Raw genomic sequence first — 23,615 nt, 5'->3', positions numbered from 1 at the left:
ACCAGCTCCACCTATAAGTCTGAGGGATCATCTATGGCTGTGGGGAAGTGGCTTACCTTTCAACATTTGATGCTGATGTGCTTCAGTTTTCCTCTGGCTGGTTGGGCAGACTTCAGTCAATGTGGTATATTGGCCCTCTGGTAAAAAAAAGAAAAGGACTCCTCTTCAAAACAAGAATTGAACAAAACATTCATTGAAATGCAACAAGTCCCTCTACAGATAGTTCAATAGTCCTATGGCCCTCTGATTTACCAGTTATTTTCTCCTTTGTGCAGGAGTTTTCCTTATGATCTCCCTAGATGGTATCATAAGAGGGGCCTGTGTCCTCCTAGTATGCATACCAGCCCAAGTATGCATAAAACATAGTCAGTCACAAGCCCATACTGCCCTGCTTCACCATTTCCCAGGCTACTTCCTATTTGAGGTTTGCTTTATCAGCCTTTATAGACAGCTCTACCCAGGTTCCTTTGCTGTTCCTGCTCAGCCAGGGAATCACCATTAGTCTCACTCTGCAGCCCTTGATCCTAGAGGGCTTTCCCAGTTAGCTGCCATTGACTCTGGACCTCTCTGCTGTTGGGTTTCTAGGCCAAGCCTCTGTCCAGGTTTCCTTCCTCCTCACTGGGCTACTACAGAGAGATTAGAATGTGTTGGGTGGGGGTCTCTCTCTTGACTGAGTTGGAGGTAACCTTAAATAGACTAACAGTTGCATGACCCTCTGCTTCCAGTTCTCCAGTTTAAGAGAAACCCCAGGTACAAGTCAAAGCTGGGACATGAACTCCATAAAGGCCCAGCTCTCTCTGTGACAATGAGTGTGTTTAAGATTGTGAGTATACAGACATGCAGGAGGGGTAGCCTGTAGGTGTATGGGGACTGAAAAACATGCAAATGTGCCCATGTGTTTCTATATATTTATTTCACTTTTCTTTAGGTTCCTTAACAGAATTATCTGATCCCAGCAATATTTAGTAAACTGTGCAACATCACTGGGTACCAGATACAGTTATTTTCTACACATGTGATTTGTCCTTCAGAATACTTCAAAGCCTTGTCATAAATCTCTTTGATTTACAGTACCTGCTGCTAGCTGGAGCACACAGATGGGGGGTCAGTACTACAGACTGACAATAAGCAGCCAGTAACACTGAGGGGGGATGTGTCACCTCTGTAGAGGTTAAAAATAGGACAAAATATCAGATAATAGAATAAACTACTGAACAGGCTATTTAAACCTTCTAATTTGAATATTCAGACCTAATTTGATATTTTACTTCAGGCCAATTAGACACCCGCAAAATTATATAAAACCGGGTTGCTGTCACTGAATAGGTTGGTTTTGTATTTTTTTCTACTGGTACAGTTAGTCACTTGTTATTTGATTGTCAATTTAGTAGTAGGTTTTGGCAAAAAATAAATTCTCTAATGGAAAAATTCATTGAAATACCACTGAAAGATCATTTTTCACTGGTCATTTTAAAGTAACCAACATTGCACAAACTGGTTATCTTCTCCCTTATTATATTATTATCTCCCTTATTACCTACCCTTATTCAGCACTGGTTATCTTCTCAGTGCTGAAACCACAGTTGCATACTCAGCTTAACGTAATGTGGAATGAGAAGTGTTTCTGAATGCTGTGTTGTGAAAACATGAACACAGTTTTACTCAATATAAAATTTCAGATCATTTAAGTAGGAAAAATCTAAAGATTGACAAATTAATTGTGGGAATAAGTCAAGTTTAGCCTTGAAATAAGGACCTAGGATCCTAGATAAGGAACTGGATATAAGTAACCAAATTAAGCCTCAGCCCCAGCTAGGCTCTAATCCAATGTGTTTTAGCTCGTGGGGTGACTTGGGATGTGTTGTGTACCCATCTGTCTTGACTGGCTAACAGCTAGAGCACATGGGAAATGCTAATGTACAGATGAAAAACTCCATGAAAATTTTTAAAATGTAGTGCAAAAAACTTGAAAGGGTGCTTAACTGAGATTTTTTCCCCCCTTTCTCTCTTCTTCCCCCACCTCCACTTCCCCAATTCCAATGTAATCTGGATCTTTAAACTGTGATTCTCTACTCAACATAGTTAAAAATCAAAATATAAAAATATGAGGCAATTGATAATGTGGTGCAGCCACCAACCCACCAAAGCAAGAACAACTCCTCCCCAACCTACAGTCTCATAATCCTTCCCTTGTTTCTTCCCACAGCCCAAATCTTCTGATGCTGCAAAGGATTGTAGGATGCAAAGGGGTCACAGGACGATTTTTTGGCTATTTTATGCATTGAGGCCACAAATGCTGAGAACTGCAGTCAAAACAGGCTGAACCACAGTTCATTAAAATGCTTCAGTTTCAATCCATTCAAATATTGTTTGGATTTTAATAACTTTTACTTAACATCTAGTAATCAATTCTGTTTTCACATATTTCCCATCAGAAGAGATTAAGACTGTTTCTAATCATATATCATTTGTGTGGCCCAAAATGTGATTGCATATTTATCTTCCTACAAAAAATTCAATCCTGTTGCTAAGAAGTAAGGTCATTTCAGTCCAGTTCCCAGTGCACAATTAACCACACAATAAAACTAGGACTAGAGTTGGCACCAGTTAGCACCCAGGATGGCAGTCAGGAGAAGCCAAGGACTGCATGGGATAGAATCGAGACTAACTTTTTATTTTTCTCATGGCTAAACATGATGCCCTTCAGCACATACTAGCAGGGCAGTGTGTGTAAGCTTGTGCCACTGTCTGGACTATACCTGTGGGGTAATATAATATTTAAATATTCAGGACCACATATCCAGCATCTTTCACCAGCACTGAATTCATACACACACGTTTAAGAAAAACAAAGTCACTATATTTTCCAATGGTCTTTTATAATTGCCTCTAGAGTGCATCCACTTTTCGCCCCTGGAAGATGTGTTTAAACCCAGCAGCTGAGATTCTGTTGTTGTTGTTGTTAATTATTTGCATTATATTAGTATCCAGAGGCCCCAATCCAAGTCAAGATCTGTCCTTTGCCTTCCCTTACCCATCCCCTGACATAGGCATTGTACACACAGAGTAAAAGGACAGTCCCTTTACCAAAGAATTTACAATCTAAGAAAATTAAGTAGTCTACTGTTGGCACCAAGGTGATGTTCCATTAGACTTTTGAAACTGACCTTTGCAAGGACTGGATGGGAAACTCAAGGGGTCAAATTCTGCCCTGCGGTAAACCAAGCCCAACTCCCATTGACTTCACTTCAAATTGTACTTGCTCACTCCAGGGTGGAATTTGGTGCTCTGTCTGTGAGAAGAACCAGAGAACTGGAAGGGACCTCAAGAGGTCATCTAGTCCAGTCCCCTGCACTCATGGCAGGACTAAGTATTATATTATCTAGACCATCCCTGACAGGTGTTTGTCAAACCTGATATTAAAAATCTCCAATGATGTAGATTCCACAACCTCCCTGAGCAATTTATTCCAGTGCTTAACCACCCTGACGGTTAGGAAGTTTTTCCTAATATCCAACCTAAATCTCCCTTGCTGCAATTTAAACCCATTGCTTCTTGTCCTCATCCTCAGAGGTTATGAACAATTCTTCTCCCTCCTCCTTGTAACGTTTTATGTACTTAAAAACTGTTATGTCCCTTCTCTTCTCCAGACTAAAAAAACCCAATGGGTTTCAATGAACCTTTTAATTGTAACCTAAGAGTATCTTTATGAATAAAATGCCCATAGTTGTCACGTACACCAGTATTTCTTATCCATGTAACTTCCAGGGTGGTCTGATGTGCTGTGGAGAGGTTGGGGGAAATCCATCATTTTAGTAATGAAGGAAGCCAAGCTTTTGCCAGTCAAAAGCTGGAACCAGCTGTGTTTGGCCTGTGGCAAACCAAGTGCTGGCTGAGGGCTTGTCTATGCTTGAAACACTACAGTGGTGCAGTGCTGCAATTGTACCACTGTAGCGCTTCAGTGTAGACACTACCTACACTGACAGGAGGGGTTCCCCCATCAGTGTAAGTAATCTACCTCCCCAGAAGGCAGTAGCTTCTTCCATTGACCCAGCTCTGTCTACCCATGGGCTAGGTCTGCTTAACTGTTCAGGGTTGTAGATTTTTCACACCACTGAGCGACATAACTGGGTCAACCCTCAAGGGCTCATTGTGAATCTCCAGTTGTAGGGGCAAGCTGGCAGCTGTTCCAGGTTTAGCTCTTCTCACTCTCTCTGGTCAAGCAGGGGCCTGAATAGATCATCAGAATTCAGGCATCACCAGAGAGGAGAGTGTCAGAAGACAGAAAAACTCAGAATAAAGGCATGTCTATGGAACAGTGGCACAGCTATGCCATAGTGCAAATGCTTCCTATATCAATGGGAGAGGTTTTTCCATCAATGTAGTTAATCCACCTCTCCAAGAGATGGTAGGTTGGTCAATGGAAGAGTTCTTCTGTCAACTGAGCCACGTCTACACCCAGGATTAGGTTGACCTAACTACAGCGCTCATGGTACAACATTTTTCACAGCCTTGAGCAACATAGCTAAGTCGACTTAAAATTTAGGTGTAGACTGGGCCTTAGAGAGAGGGAAATGAAAGGACAGTGGACACGGGAGTTCAAGACATCACTGGGAGCTTGAAGAAGCAGGAATCTCAGAGAGAGAGAGAGAGACAGAATGTGTCCACTGGATTGCAATCCATTACCAAAATGGAACACTAAAGACTAATAGTTTGTCAAAAATAAACACTCTGTAGGTAAATAAATAATAATAATTTCTCACTCTCCCATCATTCCTACCATTTTCTGCTTTTTCCCTACATACTGATATATATATTTTTTAAATCTTCTAAAAATTAAAGCAGACCTTAGGTCTAGCAGTACATACCATGGGGCAGATAGCTTGGGGCTAGTATCTCATACTGAGAGATGGATGGAAGCTTTTTAAACTAGACCTACAGCTCTGCTGAGCATGGGACTTGCGAGCTTTGTGACTTCTATTAACAGGTTTCCTGCCCTGAAAGGCCTACATTGTGCACTCCCAGAAGGCTGTGGCTAATGAAAAGCTCCAGAATGAACCCAAGAAGAAGAGGCGGGGGAAAGACCATCCTAAATAACTTCTGCAGAGTGACTCATCCTTTCGCTGACAACATTAACATCTCAGCTCCTGCCAGCTGGACAGCTGCTCTGGCCATGTGAACAGTGAGGGAATGTTTTGTTCCAAAGAGAAAGAAAAACCCTCTGTGTGCATGTGTGTGTCTATATGTGTGTAATTGCTGTATGATTTCAGCTATTTTGACCTAATAAGAGTTACTGCATTAGTCACCAGGCCTGGGAGGAACAGATGGAGTTGTAAGGATTCAAACAGAAAAATAAATGAGACATGCCGCCCATCCTGGTACATGCCCAGGCCAGAAGAACTTCCCTTTGTCAGAAAGGTAAGAGGTGACTATATTTGCCCCCTAAGAAGATAAGCCCCTACTTCATGATATACTCATGCTGCAAACAGAATCCAGGGAGATACTACAGACTGGCAAGGCATTTGACTTCTTCAGAAAGGTTTGTTCCCCCTCTACATTCTGACCAGATCAAATCTGGAGACCATATTTTTGCTTCAAATAACCCAAACTGATCATTAATGACAATAAAATTGTTATCTAAAATACTTTCCTTACAAAGATTTTTAAAGAAAATTTCTTTTAAAAGCTCAAAACTTTATCACGAGGGGGCCATGGCTTTAGGTCCCATGTCATGAAGATGCATAGCCAACTATTTATGAATAACCTTTCCCTAAGGGCATGATCCTTCTGTTGTGTTGGGGGCTGCCCAGCAGCTCCAGGAGGCATAAAGATGGCTCAGAACTCGTTTTGCCTTCCCTTTCCCCCCAAGCCCTCAGCTGAGCCAAGCACGAGTTAAATGCAGCTGGGGACTGAGCCCATTGCTTGTTCACATGGGAATGAGGAAACTCATCAAGGGTCATGGTTATTTTAGAACTGCCAGTTTCTTTGCTGACGCAGTGGCTCACCTAACCCTTACCTCTAGGAATGTGAGTGAGCAGAGATCACTGTCATTCTGCACGGAGAGATGGTGATTTTCTTCTAATCTATTTCCTAACCTTTCTCCCTACTTCTTTTCTCCCTCACTTCATGCCATGCACCTTCCATCCAGAAGTCGTCCTCCCTTATGTGTCTCCTTTCACTACCAATAGAAAGCAATGAAGCCATCCCCTTATAATAATAATATATGGAGATATACTTATCTGATAGAACTGGAAGGGACCCTGAACGGTCATAGAGTCCAGCCCCCTGCCTTCACTAGCAGGACCAAGTACTGATTTTTTGCCCCAGATCCCTATGTGGCCCCCTCAAGGATTGGACTTCCAATCCTGGGTTTAGCAGGCCAATGCTCAAACCACTGAGCTATCCCTAGGGTGATCAGATGTCCCAATTTTATTGGGACTGTCCCGATATTTACTTATTTGTCCCGCGTCCCGACCGATGTTCGGTCGGGACGCAAATTGTCCTGATATTTTGCGCTCCGGTGCACAGGCAGAGGAGGCTCGCACCCCCATGCTCCAACTGCGACCCCTCCCTCCCCCATTGGATCCCTCCCCAAATCCCCGCCCAGGCCTCGCCTCTTCCCCACGCATGCCGCATTCCTCCTCCTCACCCCTCCCTCCCAGGCTTGCGCTAATCAGCTGTATGGTGGCGCAAGCACTGGAGGAGGGGGAAGAAGCAGGATGCGGCAGCTAGCTCAGGGGAGGTGGAGGCGGAGCAGAGGTGAGCTGCGGGGGCAGGGTGTGGAGCTGCCGGTGGGTGCTCAGCCCCCACCAATTTTTCCTATGCTCCGGCTTTTATTTTTTTTTTTTTTTCCTCTGCTGCCCGCTCTTGGGTTTTCTTTTTTTTTCCCCCTCCACCACCGGCTCTTGGGGTTTGTTTGTTCTTTGTTCTGCCGGCACACACACACACACCTCGTGTCCCGATATTTCACATCTCTCATCTGGTTACCCTAGCTATCCCTCCCCCCAACACAGCCTTCTCCAGTCCTCCCAAGAAATTGAACATATTCCCGTATAATGGCTCAGTCCTGTTCCCATTGAAGCCAAAGGAAAAAGTCATTGACTTCAGTGGTGAAGGGTATAACCCTATGTCTCTGCTCTCAAATTACAGCCCACTCCTGTTTGTTCTTGTCCTTTGTCTTCTTCATGGACACAGAGACACTTTTCCATGGCCATCTAAAAGGATGCTGGTACCCTCAACCCAGCCTGAGCAGAGAACTGTAGGCCAGTGTTTCCTAAAAGTGTGAGATTCACCCAAGGCATGGAAGATGCATCAGTTGAAATGGCTTTTTAACAACACAGGGCAGGGTTACAAGGGAGGCACGATTAGTTTCATTTTTGTAAAAGGGAACTCCACTTTCAAAAATTTGGGAACTGGAAGCACCTCCATAGGCGCTGAACTTATACAATGAACCCCATACTGTGAGCGGACTGAAGCGGGGGGGATGGGACTTCCTGCATTAAACCATAGTTAGGAACTTAACTGTAAACATCCCCAAGAGCTGAACAGTTGTAAAGGACCTGTGTAAACATTTACATTTTCATTTCAAAATATAAAGATAAATTCAGGAGCAGAAAACTTTTAAAGAGTTGATTGGAAGATTTGTATGTAGACAGAGTATTGTTTTCTTCTCCTGGCTCCCTGGGTAGCAAAACAGAAAAATTATATGTAATTAAATGGAAACAGTATCAATTAGCAGTGATTCTCTGAGCTGAGGAGAGAGTAAGCCAATAAGGAAAGACTCATCTTTTCCTCTGGCAGCCTCTTCACAATATGCTGAAGAAATCTCAAATCCACTTAACCATATAGTGTGCAAACAAAATTAAAGACATTCATGCAGGTGAAGGGTTATTTTCCAGCCAGCGTAATCTTTGATCAGAACATATATTCTGTAAAGATCTAACACTTGAGTCTCAATAATGTATGATCAATTGGTTAACTGTTGTATCCCTTGTTCTTTCCAGATTGAACCCAATACTCTATATATCACCCCTTGATGTGTTAAGTCTATATTACACTGGAGCAGAGGTTTATATCTTACTTATTTGTAAAGTGCCCTATTTATATAAATTCCAGAGCAAGACAAAGTTTTAAAAAACAGTTCAGGTTAGTAAGTAACTATTAGATCTATTGAACTCAAGCTCTTAAAAGCAAGGAAATAAATAGCTAAGGAGATTATAAAAATTTAACACTGCCTTTATGGGGATTTTCTTATCAAATACAAAGAAATGCATATCTCATAATAATATAAACTCATAGCTATTTGTTTTTTATTCAGTTATTTTTGTTATCTTATTTTGGTAGCTAAATATTTTCTTTTAAGTGACATTATTAAGTCTGAAATTTTACGGGTTAATATCTATCAATTCACTGTAAAAAAATTTGGTCAAGTACTTCTTATTCTGTTTCTTGGCAATAATGTACAGAACATGTAATTTAGCAGAAAAAAATATATAACCGCCTTATTTTTGTTTAAATGTCATATGTAAATAAACCTGTATTTGAGGCTGATCACTATGAGTAATCCATGTGTAGATATACAATTTTTACATTTCTTGTTTCAGAGAGCCTGCTCCCTACACGCTTAAAGCACATACTAAAAAGCTGTGTGGAATAGGCCTGAAATCTTGACTCAAAGTTCTGTGTTCTAACAACTAGACAGAACACACTCTGCATACCATACCTATGTTTAATTTAATGAACATATATTGTTTCCTTCATTAATGCTAATAGGAGTCATGCAGAAAAATATACTCTTCTGTGTACTGTATTTATTCCTTTTATCACCAGCAAGAATGTAGTAAGAACCATGTAATTGCAGAGTTATTATGTGGACCTTCCCTATAAATCTGAGTCATCAGGTTCTAAAAATGAACAATTACCTGGTCACTTGAACTACTTAGTAACTCTAAGTATATTTTTCACACAATGTGCAAGAATACGTACTATTGTACCAAGGAATTAATATTGGCTTTGCTACATACAGTAAATATAGAATCACTATATAATATGTTCTCTGTGAAAAGAAAGAACACCAAGATTTTTTTTTTCTCAAGTGACTGAACAGCAGTGATTTCTTTCTAATGAATGGGTAAATAAATTGTTTCTTCTGGACTAACAGCTGGAGCCTGATCCTCTACTGCCTTGCACCTTCTGCAGTGGTTTACACCTGTGCAAAGTGAAAGAACTTCAGTCTGGATTCCCAGCAGTGTAGTTTGGACTTGGCACAGCTGCAGAGAGTGGGGAGGAAAGGTAGCTCTAAGCTCTCCCACTCCAGGGTCAGCCATGGGCCAAGATGGCTCTTGGCATAATTTAGAGCAGTCTAAGTGCTGCTGTAAAGTGTGGTAGCTGTAGTGGTCTCACACAAACCAGCTCTAGTCCACGATTGCTATGCACTCTGTCCATCCCCGCCCCTGACATGCCTCCTTCCAATCCCATCCCCTTTACACAGAAGCTATGCCAGCTTTACCCCACTCCAGGATTCCCCCATCTGGGAGGCCTAAAATTATTTGCTGAATAAATTTTAATTCAGTTTTAATATCAAATAATTAGCAAATGTCATGATCTGCTTGTGGGAAATTCACAAACAGAAACACAAGCAAAATTCAAATGAACTGTTCACTGCAAATTGTCCTATCAGATCTAAAAAATATACTAACGTTGCTGGTACATTTTGTACAGTCAAATCATTATACACAGGCATTGACCTTCATCAGACAAGTACAGCCACACTTTTCTCTGCTAACACTTATGATTATACCATTTAGTTGATAGGCAAAACTCACAAATGCAAATTCCAGGGATATTACAGAACGAGGTCAGATCTAGTGACATACTAGTTGGATAATTTTGGCCCTCAATGTTATGCCTTTCTTGTAAAGACTTCTGGACCATATTTACTCATAATTTGTATCTAGTTCTAAAATAGGGACAACAAAAAAATCACAAAGGGGTTTGAAACATAACACCACACATCACAATTTAATGATACCTCTAGGGCTACCAGAAGCAAAGCCTCCTTTCCCTGGCGTGTGCACACACACACACACACACACACACACACACACAGCATCTTGCTAAGCACCCCAGGGCTTCACTCAAAGAAAGAAGCTATGATTTGACAAAAACTACAGTTGTTTTGTAGGAATGAGATGGACTTTTGTTTTAAAAAATTATATATGTATATTCTCAGTGAATATTTGTGAAGGCTGTAAAGGAGGGTCAGATATGGTAACTGAAATCTTTTTTATTTTTTTAAATCCACAAGTGAAGCACAGCTGGGCATCTGAAATATGCCATTTTTCAAAAAAAAAAAACCACCCATTCTTGGCCTGGCAGAGTGATAAGGAGGAGTGAGAAGCAGTTAAGCCGGTGCACAAGCTCCATCCAAGGCCCTCCTGAGCAGAGATGCCAACTGTCCCCATTACGTGAAGTGGTTTTGTGAGGTCATTTAATGGCCCCACTATTCCTGACATCATACCAACAAATTAACTTTGAGGCCTTAAATTCTATTTGATTTCTAATCCTAGAGCTGATCACCTGATGATGATGTGTTAATCTATTTGCTTTCATCAAAGAAGAGCAACTAAAAGCTATGAGCACTAAATCTAAGCCCCCCTTTCTCTCTGACTCCTTGTGCCTGATTCACCACTTACTTTTACTTGGTGTAATGTCAGGAATAACTCTACTGCTCTCAATGGAGTTAAATTGGTGTAGATGAGACTAGGAAAATGTGGCCCATTTCAAGATTGCTCTCTTCTCCCTGTCCTATGGCTCCTAATCTTCTTTCTAGTGCAATAAACAAATCATTTTACCTCAGTCTCCCAGTTTTACCATGATCAGTACTTTCCTCCTAAATATAACCTTTGTACTCTTCCTTCACAGGATCCTACCATAGCCATCCATAGAAGCTGCTTGTATGATATAGTATAACCGACACAAATTACCAGGATTTGTATATAGTACAGACTAATCCACTGTGAAGCACTTTGTGATGCCTCTGTATGAAAGACGGTACATTGTTTTACAAAACGTGGCTTGGGATGGTTATGCTGACACTAAGTGCTATTGTATGGCATGAATATGTTACGGGGTGTCAGAGAAAAAGGTGTAGGTCAACTTGATGGCCTACAGCACAAGCAAGCATGGCACACTCTAAATGCCTCTCAGTAAGGCACCATAGAACTTCCCAGATGAAGAGAAACTTGCCCAACAGCATTAAACCAAAATGACTACAGCTTCTGACAGTGATATTAAAGAAACAAGGAAACAGGTATACGACAAGTATAAAAACAGCTCTCAGCAAACCAAAGCTTCCTTAAGAAAACATGAAACTTCAAGAAAATTCTCAAGCCCCTGTAGCCTCATTTATTTACGGTTAGTGTTAAAACTGGGCAGAGCTGAGGGTCTCTAGCTCCTTCTCCTAATTTACTGGCGGCCAGATAGAAAAGTCACTTTTAAAATTGCTCACTCTTTGGCCGTTGCCCCCAAAGTGTTCTGCTGCCATTGTTTACTAGCCTGTACACAGATACATGCTGTAAATGACTAACTATAAGCTTCTGTGGGTACATCTACTCAGCCAAAAAAAAAAAAAAAAAACCCACCATGGCAGTGAGTCTTGGAGCCCAGGTTAACCGATTCCAGCTCATGCTGTGGGGCTAAAAATAGTAGCAGAGTTGTTTGGGCTCGGCGTGGAGCCTGGGCTCTGAAACCCAACAAGGGGAGCAGGTCTCAGAGCCCAGGCTTCCAAACCCAGGCATCTACACTGCTATTTTTTAACACCCCCCAGGGCAAGCCCCATGAGCCTGAATCAGTTGACCTGGCTCTGAGGCTCAGTTCCCACAGAGGTTTTTTGCTGTGCAGTCATACCCTGTAAGTCTATTAGTCTATTTTCAGTTTTCCTCTTGACAAACCTTTATGACACTGAATTAATCCATCTATAGAGGAATAGGTATGCATTCCAGCCAGCTGAGATAGTGAGGGAGTGGCACAGTTACCACTCCTCCACACCTGCTCTCTTTGTTCTCTACCTATCTTTTTTGCTACCTTTCATCCTGTTGTTGGGAGATATGGAATTTTTTGCACTGTACATGCTGCTTTAAATTTGTTCACTTATATTTCATCTGAAAAGCGAATTACCCTTCATTATCTTTAGTGTTCTGTTTGCACATTCTGTACTGGGAAGCTTTTTTAAATGCTTTTTTGCTTTAAGAGACAAAGTTTGGACTTGGAAATTATTAATTAGTAGTAGTAGTATTGGAGTGCCTAAGAGCTCCAGTCATGGACAAGGATCATAAAAGGGTCGTGAAGTACAACTGAGGCTGTGAGCAATTCAAGGCATTATGTAGTGTAAGCCACAACAAATAAATATCATGATAATGCATTATTATTATTAATATTGCAATAGCAACTAGAGTTCTCAACCAGCAATAGGGGCCCCACTGTGCAAAGTGCTGTACAGACATCTAGGTATTGCTAGATATTTATAAAAATGTTGATGGTGCTGGCTTCTGCTCATTCAATCCTTCTCCTGTTAGACTTTGAAATTATGTAAATTATGTAAAGTAAAATCAGCTTTTCCAGAGACCGACCAACATAGAAATCCACCCTGGCTAAAATTTGCAATGGACAATTTCAGTTAACGACAAGGTTTTAAATAAAATTTGAACACTATTCTAATTCAAAATTAATTGATTAAAGCAATTTGAAATTTGAATGTTTTTTTTTGTCAGTTACTAGACTGAATCTGCAATAAAAATATATGATTATTGTAAAATTAACATTAATTCCCCCTATTTGCAAAGAAAACAGATGAGATCATATCTTCCCACAGCCCTTTCTTATATCAAGGCTATGCCTAAGACACCAGAAAACAACATAACAGGGAACTATACAGATTAACAAATAAGAGATAAAAAAGATTCATGAAGGTGGAATGTTATTTTCCAACTTGGGCAGTTTTTGATCAGTAAACATGCTCCCTCAAAGAGCGAACACTAAACTGACCAATAAAATGTGATTGATTGATTTATAATACAAAGTGTGTTGAGTAGCCTTTGGGAAAGGAGGGAGCTATCTTGAGACAAGCAAGCCAATTGTTTGCCTTCTCTCATGTTCACAAAGTGCCCTGCGGTAACCCTCATGCTCTCAAATACTCATATTGGTTATTTCAAAGTTGGGTGCAGAGCTGTGCTTTCCCATGTCTGCCACTAATGACTTGCAGCTGTTGCTAATCTGTGCCTCTGATTTCCTTTGATTACTATGTGTATTGATGCCTGTGGTAAATAGGCATCTGCCAGGTGCCAGCACAATCAGGGGGAAAATATAAAAAGTTCCCTGTTTCAAATTCAATGTGACATTGTGCAAGTTGAGAGGCAGCCGTTTAACTATTTAAGGGAAACAGTTTCCTGGGATCATCACTGGCCTCCTGGCTGTGGAAATTCCTTGGTTTTGTAGCTACAGTTCCCCTCCTTAGACCCCCCATTGCTTGCATGGAAATAGTTATACGCAAATTTTGGCTGCTTGGGGGAAGGTCCTTATAGTAAATCTTCCCATGACAGACAGTTTTAGTGAGAGGATAGTTTAGTCCTGTTTTCCATGGAACTAGACTTGCCAATGTACCATTCCCCAAGACAGCCACCCTTACTGTAATAAAATTCTGGTTTCCAAAAGTAGAGGCCTGATTCTCCACTACCTGGCACCTTGCACAGCCATTTATTGCTATGCAAAGTGGGTGTGAAATATCACCAAATAAGAGTAACAACATTGTACACCAATGAAAGTCAGTGGAGAAGTTCAGCCAGTAAATCCAGGATAAGAAGAATGCAGCAGCAGCATCTCAGGATCTGGTAGAAAATGATATGGCTTTCAGGAAGCCAAGGCTAGTTTTAGGTTTTCCAAAATGAAGCACAGAAGGTCTCACAACATGAACGGAAATATCAGTAGAAGGTTTCCCCAGGTAGGGTGACCAGATGTCCCAATTTTATAGGGATAGTCCCGATTTTTGGGTCTTTTTCTTATATAAGCTCCTATTACCCCCCACCCCCGTCCCGATTTTTCACACTTGCTGTCTGGTCACTCTATCCCCAGGAGACCGTTTGTAAACCATTTGCGAGGCCCAGTGCATTTGCACTGTCTATGACACACGTTCCCTTAGAGCAGAGTACGGTAGAGCTCTGTCAACCATTTTCTCATGGTATTTCTCATCCTATCTATACAGTATCAGTCAGTCAAAGGTGCCACCAAATACTGAGCAGCTGCTCGTCACTTCCATCCATCATTCTTCTTTCTAGTAGTACGTAATTATTTCCAGCTGTTAATTATCCAAGATTATAACACCTGACCCACATTGTTTGCCTTTCATTTTCACCTTGTGTGTTCAAAAACAAATCTTCAGAGACAATCAAATAGAAGCCAATTACTTGCTATTGCCAAAGCGCAGGGGCAGAGGTAGCCTCCTGATTCATTATACCCAACTGCTGAGGGGGCACGGATCACCCACAGCAGCACCCTACACCCCAGCACCACAATCCTAAACCCACCCTGATGCTTGGCCCCAGACACGCTTCTGTCACGATGGAGAGGCAGCTGGGCTGAATTTGAGTGAGTGGCACTGTGACCCCTTGTACCAGCATGCAACACTGAAGCAGGGAGCTGGGCCCAGCCCCAAGGGACAGGAGCAGTGCCATAACAAGGGCAAGGCGAGTGAGGCACTTGCCTCAGGCGCACAAAGCCGAGGGGCGCACAAAGTGGCAGAGAAAAAAAAAAAAGCCATGATCGGCGGTGCTTCAGCGGCAGCTCTACCACCGCCGCTTCATTCATTCTTCAGGGCGCAGAAACCGGCGGAGAATTCCACAGCGGGGGAGTCCCAGATCTGTCTGCAGTGAAGGGAGGGGACAATAAAAGAGGGGGAATTTCTGATGGCTAGGGCAGTCTGTGGGGATGTGGGGAGGGGATCCCAATCAGTGTGAGAAGGGACAGAAGGAGGGAGGTCAGTCTGTGGAGTTGGAGGGAAATGTGGCTTCAGGTTTTAGTGAGATCATTTCAGAATAAGAGCTCTGGTATCCCAGCCAGAGGGGAGGAGAGGGGTGGAGAATTAGATGAGTTCACCCCCATCTAGAGGGGTGAACTCTAGATGGAAGGGGGAACCTGGGCCCGAATGGGAAGTGAATCTCCCTCACCCCCAGGGTCAGGGCTGTGCAGCAGCTGGTGCAGAAAGGGACCTAGGGTTTACCTTGCCTGAGCGATCCTGTGGCTAACTTCACCTTGTGGGGCCCCTCTGGGCTCTCTTCAGATTGGGGTGGGGGGGAGATAGGGCAGGGGCCAGACCTCTCATGGTCAGAAGGAAGTTAGGGTTCCATGGTCAGCTCATCTCTGCCCCAGTCACCGGAAGGAGAGTAATCCTGCCCTGCAAACCTGAACTCCCAGCATTCTCAGGACACATGCTGATCCCTAGTGGCCACTGCTGATATCCAGCACTTCCCTCCTCTTTTAACCTGTGAGTCCCTCTCTGGATTGGAACTGGACTGGAACCAACAGGGCCGGCTCCAGGCACCAGCTGAGCAAGCTGGTGCTTGGGGCGGCAGACTGTTCGAGGCGGCATTCTGCCCAATCCTAGGGTGGCACGGCCGCTTTTTTTTTTTTTTTTTTTTTTTTTTATGTGTGTGTGTGTGTGTTCTTGTTCTGCTCCAGCCGCCCTGTAGGGGGCGGCGGCATGGAGAACCAGAGCACCCTGCAGGGCAGTCCTCTTCCTTCCCTCCCCGCCGTCCGGAGTGGGGCCCTTGCAGCAGGCGGCGGCGCAGCGGGAGGGGCCACATGGCAGCGCCCCTGCTGTAGCCCTGGCCGCCCCCTTCTCTCTGTCTCCCGCCCGCTCCCTCCCCCTTCCCCTCCCCCCCAGCCAGTCCCCCTGCACCCACGCTCTAGCCGCGACGCAGGTTTTTTTTTTTTTTTTTTTTTGCTTGGGGCGGCCAAAAAGCCAGAGCCAGCCCTGGGAACCAAAGACCATCTTGGAAGCAACATTACCAGCCCAAGCAGTCAAAAATCATGAGTTAGACCCCCCGCAAAATCACAGTCTCTACCACTGCCACTTCATTCATTCTTCAGGGCGCAGAAAGCGGCTGGAGGGTGGGGAGCCGCGATCAGCGGCACTTCGGGACCCGCCGCCAAAGAGCCGGCCCTGGGGGAGGGCACAATTTTATATTCTTGCCTCAGGCGCAAAAATACCTAGTTACGGCTCCGGACAGGAGCTGCTGCTGCAGGGAAAGTCTAGGGCAGGTTCATTCTCCAGCCCCTCCCCCCTCCCGGGTTTTCCCCTCTGCACTGGGCCAGGAGAAGTGTATCTGTGACCGTTTTTGCACCCTTGGTTTCATGATTTCTGCAGGGGCAATTGAGCCCATGAACCCACACTAAAGCTGCCCCTGCCAAAGACAGACACCTCTGTTTGCCTACTGAAAGGCTACTCTTGTGGTCAGTGTCTTCAGTTTGTAAAAGTCATCATCCGTGTAACTATCAGCTGACATTCCAGTGGCAGCAACAAAATGAGGGCATAGACATTAGCTATTAGAAATGTATAATGCACATATTCATTCATATGCTCACAAGACTGACACACTCTAGCCTCACTGTTTGCCTAGCTTCCCACCCCCAGCCTGGTTCCAGCCCCTGCTGTAAACAGTACAAGGATAGTGTGGGCACAGCGTGCATCTGCAGCAAGAGAAAGCCCACAGGGCTCTGATACATGGAAATAGATATTGAAGCAGAACTACATTTAACCAAAGAATAGAATAATTCCATTTTACATGGTACAGATTTGACCTCATTTGGACTACCCAGAAAGCGGTGGTTGCTTAATTTAGAAAACGCCATCTGAAGCTCGGGAAAAGTTGCGGTGAAGAGCTACAAGACGTGAGAAGTACAATGAGCTATGTCCTATGGGAAAGAGTGACATACGTTTGCCAATGTTCAAGATCTCCCTCTGTCCCCTGACAAAAAGGACACTGTAAAGTTATAAAATCACCTATTCAAATATAGATGTGTATGTACAGTCTAGCGATGTCCTCATCTAAGGTTAATGAAACTATATGAAAAAGATATACTTTTTGAAATGTATGCAGTTGCTTTAATTTTTGCACTGTACCCAGCTTGGATAGCAAAAATAGACTAGTTAGGGTTTGTCTACATGAACATTTAGCTCATGGCAAGCTGAGGTGCGAATCTGCTCCACACTAGCCTGTGGTGCTCTAACTGTGTGGATCCTGCTGACTTGAATTAACAGTTCATGAAAGCACTTTGATAGAGTCCAAATGAGACAAGACCAAAGTGTCCGAGCAAATTATTAATGCGTATCGGCAGGGGACTGTGAGAGCAGAAGCAGACTATTGAGGGGTAGATTCACGCCATAGATTGCCAGAAACTAAATGTTCATATAGACAAGCCCCTAGTTTCACTGATTGTTTACTGACCTACAGAAGATAAAAGCCCTATTACTACTATGGCAAACAGCTGCTGAGTCTTCTTCAGCTCAGGGGATAGGGACCTTTGTGTTTGGAACAACAGGCCCTGAGCTGGGAATGACTTTTTTGAGATGTCTTCCTGAGGAAAAATGTCAGCTCATCTAAACCAAAACTCTACTGGGGGAAGAGAGGGGAGGACTGCTTTGATGAATTCCTTGACTTAATTTTTGAAAAAAAGTTTAGAAATTTTTCAGAACATCCCATTTCAACATTTTCAAAATGAGACATTTTGGTTTAACAATTCAAAGCACATTTCATTTTGAAACTTAAGCTGATTATAGTAAAAAAAAATGTAAGTTAAAATGGTTGAAATAAAAATAAAATGTTTTGAAATGATCAAACCAAAATGTTTCAATTGACCAGAACCTTTTGAATTTTTTTCCAGTTTTTCACTTCACAAAAAAATTGTGATATTTTGACATTTTGTCACAATTCAAGCGAGGAAATTTTTTTTGAAATCTCAAATGTTTTCCCAGGACAGGAAAACTGTGTCCATTCCAGCTCCAGTCCTGAGTTGTATCCTTGATACCAGAGACATGTGATTTAGTTGGTGATCATGTCTGTGCATACACAGTTCTAGATTTGTTGTTGTTGCAGCTGAAAAACAGGAAATGTAATCTTGATGACTGCCGTTAGTTATCAGGTGCTGCCACCAATTAGCGATGGGCATATCTGTGGGTTTGATTCTCTACCACTCACACACAAAGCAGAATTCAACATGACAGAGCATGACACCAGCAATCAGCCAGCAATCCATTAGGTAGATTAATAAACAATAGTAAAATCAATCATATCTATTTCTTTTCAGTTAACACTGAAACTCCAGTCAGTTGTTTTCAGCAAAATCTCCCCTCCCCTGCACTTTCAAATAAGAAAGGAAGTTTGAATACAGTGGCAGAATATAGTTTACAACACTTCCCAGTTAGCAGTTTACACCAAGACATCAATATGTTAAGAAATACTCTTGCTCAATTGTGGCTAGGGACTAATGAGGGCAGGAAGGTTTTGAATTTCACCATTGAGACCTGGCTCCCAAAGGTTTTTATGAAGAAGTCAGTAAGTTATTTAATACAAAAACAAGAACTCCCATCTGGGTTTCTCTTTTGTTCAGGGCATGCTTTGTGTTCACACATTGGGAACACCTTAGGTGGCAGCTGTGTTTCTCTTTAATGGGATAAGGGAGATGGGACACTTGTGCTGTCATCCCTGTTGGCATATCTTGTTTCTTTAAACTTACTTCGTGCAACTAGGCAAAGTTAGTAGAGCTGAGCTGTGTTTTTAAGAAAAAAGAAAAATCTTTGAACCTTGGCCTCAGAATGCCACTGGAAATTAGCCATGCCTCAGAACGTAACTGAACTATTCAGCTCTTTTTTAGTCACAGAGATCTCCCAGGAGAAAATATTTAGAGAACTGGGAGCAGGGGTTGTATTCTTATGATGTACAGTTTTAGAGGTATGGTTTATGCAGCACGGGAACCTGGAAACACAATCAATCAGATTCAAATACTTCACACAATCTGACTAAATGAGCCCAGCTTCATACCCATGCAGTGGGGTATGAGGGTGTAAGGAGATAACTGGATTGCCAGAGCCTGCATGGAGGGGGACGGCAGCCTGTGCTGGGCAGCTATGTCCCTTCCCACATAGGTGAGAAGGGAGTAGGTGGGAAGTTATCGTGCATGGATGGGGAGTCAATGCAGCCAAAGCTCCACCCCCCAGTGCTCCAGCTCACACACCAGAGCTAACACAGAGGGGAAGTCATCTGCACCAGCGGAAGGTTTGGCAGAGATTAGTCCCCCCCTGCAAGGGGGGGAAAAAAAGACCAGATCACAACTCAGATTCACAGTCTGATTCCTGCTTTGCTCCTGGAGCAGGCCATCTACACGCTGTCCCTTATTCAAACTGGATTGTACAGCTATTGGCCAGTCCTTGAGCGTTATTTCATGTATCAGGCATGCTGGGCAACACACACCACCAGTGCTGTCCAGCATAACTGTATGGTAACAACAACATACCAGATACGGTAACAATTCCTTTGCAGGCTGCCATGTTCTATTACCTGATAGAAGCAGCAAGTGGGGAATAGCAGCAGACTAACAAAAGCCAGGACGTGCCCTGTTAAAGTAACCACTATATCACACTAATCTCTCCCCATCATGCCTACAAACTGTTATAGTAAAGATAAAAGAGACAGAACTCCTGTTCACTGCTATTGTATCAAAGCAGATCTGCTGTACATGGGTTTTGTTCCATTCTATTGTATTTTCTCTCTGTGTGTTAAAATCTATGCTAGGAAAATAAATTGCTCTTCAGCTGAGTGTGTAAAAGTTTTCTCTCTTACTGGCATCTTTATTTAACTTTATCTGATAATGAGACTCAAGTAACTTCCTTGAGTTTCTGCTGTTCCTAATAATGATGAAGTGAAAAGAAATCTCTTACTTTCTCTCCCCACTGACTCATAATATCAGGCTTCTAGGGAATATAGCCAGGGCTACTAAAAGAATTTCCAGGCGCAGGGAATCCAATCCATGTCCTCTGTCTCTCTCTTGCTGTGTTTTGTCTTAGTATTCTCAACCCCACATATTCAAAAATCTTCGTTCTGAAACCACTAGGACTAGTGCTTTTTTTTTTTCATATGAGTGCTGAGATTTTCATGTAGTCACTTGACTCCAGCAGCTGGGGCTTCAAGAAAACCCTCAAAGATCACAAGACTCATGATAAAATCCAAGTCAGCAGCTCTTCCCTTTCTCATCACCAAAAATTATAACATGAAGCTTTCTGAGTAGTATGGCATAGCACTTCTTAATTTATCCTGACTTGTGCTGGTGACTCTGCCTCTCTGTGCTGCTTCAACACCTCTTGCTCAACACCCATGGCTCGCAGTTTTCTTTTCACTCTGGATGTACTATAGGCAAAACAGGAGTATAGATCAAAGCCCCCTCCTCAGGAATAGACCTGACAAAGCATTACAGTGAGAGCTTCTAACCATGAGCTACGGGGAGCCTCTCAATGGACCCCTCAGAGGGAAATCAGGACCACCCAAACACCATGGACTAAGGAACCATCCCGGCATGCTCTCCCTCTGGTAGCCCTACTTCTAGCTGCTCTCTTAGTTTGCTTGGCAAAGGGATACACTGTTGGGGCATGATCCAAAGCTCATAGAAGCCCATGGAGTCTATTGTGATGTCCTGTCCATTTCAGGGTTCACGCACTCTCCCATCCTTCCCCAGTTCATGTTGATTTCAGTTTTGCAGCCAGGACAATAAACCATTGCACAGCAGCTAACTGTGCTTAAATAAGCTCCTCTCTGTATTTCCTTCTCTGCTGGATCTAGATATAACACTATTACTTTCAATGGGCTTTGTATCAGACCATTAGAACTTCTAGTCATCCTTCTGACTTCTCCTACTTCTCAAGAGAAGCTGACTGTGATAACCATATGTATGCATGTGCCTGTATCCAATTGTTTTATGAGTTTACACCTGACTGACATTTTGTGATTTCATAAACCCCACATTCTCTAAGTTTTTGGATGACTTATCTTAACTAGTAATGAGCAAACCTCAAAAGGTTCTGATGCAAGGTTATCCCAAAATCTTGATTCTTCTCTCTTGCTGTGTATGTCACATGAATGGGAAGTGGCACATCTCTTTTCATCCAATCACATAAAAGAAAACATCCCTTCTGCACCCTGCATGACATTGTCTTACATAGACTATGAAGAGGCATCCACATTTTTAACTATATAGAGAAGTGGCATGACAGAGATCCAGTCTCATTGACAATGATGGTGAGAAAAAATAAATCTTTATGGTCAAGATTTTGAAAAATGACACATAATTTTAGATGGCCAACTTGAGACACCTTAAATGAGATGGGTCTGATTTTCAGAAAGTGCTGAGTACCAGCTCTCTGAAAATCAGGACCCTATAAGGTTTCTCAAGTTAGGCATTCCCACACCACTGGTGCCTTTTCGAAAGCCTGACATTTTTTTGCTACAACCTCCTGATGGCTATGATTTCATGCTTCTCTTCTAATCTGAGGTGCCCTCTCTTGGGTGAGGTGATGAAGCTGTGTGCAAGGAAGGCCAAAGGTTTTGATTTCAGCTTCTTATGCCATATGTGTAATTTTGGCTCATGATCATGGGACCTGTGCTCATACTTCATGCAGCCCCAGGTCATCACATCATGAATGATCAGTTACCCAATCTATGACAAGTATGTGTTTGTGCTGAGTTGAGGCCACTAAAAACACAAACAAACTCGCTATTCAAATATTAGTCAAATAAGCCTTTCATAACAGGTTAAACAAATTTGTTCCTGTCATATTGAACATCCTGGGCTTTCCCTCTCTGGCCCTTCATCCATAAGTGATAATCCACAGAGTAAAAGGAACACACTTCACTCTAATTAGGGAGGAGCTAATTATCCCCCATCAATTAGATCCTACAACACTTATCTGTAAACAGTTACTGGTAAGGTACATAACAGATTAGTGAGTGAAGGCCTAATTAATAAGGAATAATGAGCTCCTTCCTACACAAAGTGGAGGAAACGTGTTCTCCCTTTGCAGTGGCCATTGAGATAGAGTTATAGTGTTGACCAAGATGTATGGCAGAAGTCATCTAGTTTATGACTTCCTTCTAATTTTTATATCAAATATGTAGTATTTATTTTACTGACTTAACTGTACAGCAATATGTTATTGTGTTGCTGACTTTGGTTTGCTTTCCCTGTGACTCACAGCCAGAAGGAAAGTGGACACCACCCCCAATGAGTGAGAGATTTCCCGTTCTGTATTGCAAAGGCTGTACACTTATTGTTTGTATTACAGTAGTGTCCAGAGACACCCCCCCCCCAACCAAGATCAGGGCCCCACTGTCCTAGACACTGTACAAATATATGGTAATATGCCATCTCTGTCTTGAATGTCTGGGCCGGTAAGAGACAAAGCATGGTAGAAAAAGCAAATGGGAAACCAAGGCACAAAGCGACTAAGGGTGGGATTCACCAAGGTATTTAGAAGCGCATGTCCTCTTGAAATCAATGGGAGTTAACCACCTAAATACCTTGGTGTATCTCACCCCTGGAGACTAGCCTAGGCCACACAGGAAATCTGTGGCAGAACTTGAAAACTTGAGTTGTTTTTTTTTAAGTCCCATTTTCCCATCGGAAGGAACCTATGACCTTTCAACATTTTTCATAAAAAAACAGAAACAAAGTCCCCATTGTGGCCAACAGCCCAGTGGTTAAGGCACTCACGTGGGATGCAGGAGTCCTGGTTTTAAATGCCTGCTCTATCTGATTTGGAGCAGGGACCTGAAGCCACCAGTAACCTAACCACCAGGTTATTGGCTATTCTGTGGTGGGCTTCTCTCAGTCTGTCCTGTTGAAGCTGTTCCACTGTGTATAAAGAATTAAATATTCACTGAAGAAAGGACTTGACCCTGGCTCACCCCCATCACAGGTGGGTGCTCCAACCACCAGGCTAGAGAGGCAATCTCTCTCTCAGTCTGGCCCAGTGTACACTGCATTATTTATCCAAGATTCCTGACAGGCTCTAATTGAACCAAGATCCCCTGAATCCCAACCCAGTGTCTTAACCACATGACCCACCCTAATCTCTGTTTTCAGAACATTGAAAGATCCTAAACTATCTTTCAGAGCTGGGGCAACATCACTGCATGGGAAAGTCATATGAATAAGTCAAATAGGAAACTGTTCATGTACAGAACTTGGGGTTAGGAAGGATGTAGTAAAACATAAGACTTTTTTTACCCCCTTATCTCTCAGAAATCATTGAATCCATTCATTTTTCTCAAGGGGAACCCAGCATATTGCCCATTGTGGGTTGGTTTTTGTTTGTTTGTTTGTTTTGCAACTTAGCAGCAAATTTTCAAAGCTGCACCTGTGGATTTGCTCATTAACAGCAATAGGAATTGTTCACACAGCCGGTATCAATCCTGTGCACACCAGCTGGCAATTTTACCCCTTGATGTTGTGCTGTGAGTATGCCTAGAATTGCACAGTCTGTACTGAAGGAAGGACATTTTGAGTGTTAGATGAAG

At 42.8% G+C, this 23,615-nt stretch overlaps 1 long non-coding RNA gene across 1 annotated transcript in view; it reads right to left on the bottom strand.

Moving 5' to 3' along the window:
- Positions 1-23,615, bottom strand: part of LOC122174711 (uncharacterized) — a 45,907-nt gene that overhangs the window by 5,688 nt on the left and 16,604 nt on the right. Inside the window, exon 2 of the long non-coding RNA XR_006176899.2 lies at positions 57-137. This is a non-coding gene — a long non-coding RNA (uncharacterized LOC122174711). The remainder of the gene's footprint in view (positions 1-56; positions 138-23,615) is intronic.

This window comes from Chrysemys picta, chromosome 2, assembly GCF_011386835.1.
Source record: "Chrysemys picta bellii isolate R12L10 chromosome 2, ASM1138683v2, whole genome shotgun sequence".
Classification (NCBI taxonomy): domain Eukaryota; kingdom Metazoa; phylum Chordata; order Testudines; family Emydidae; genus Chrysemys; species Chrysemys picta.
The sequence above is the reverse complement of the archived record's forward strand: the minus strand, read 5'-3'. Positions and strand labels throughout refer to the sequence as shown.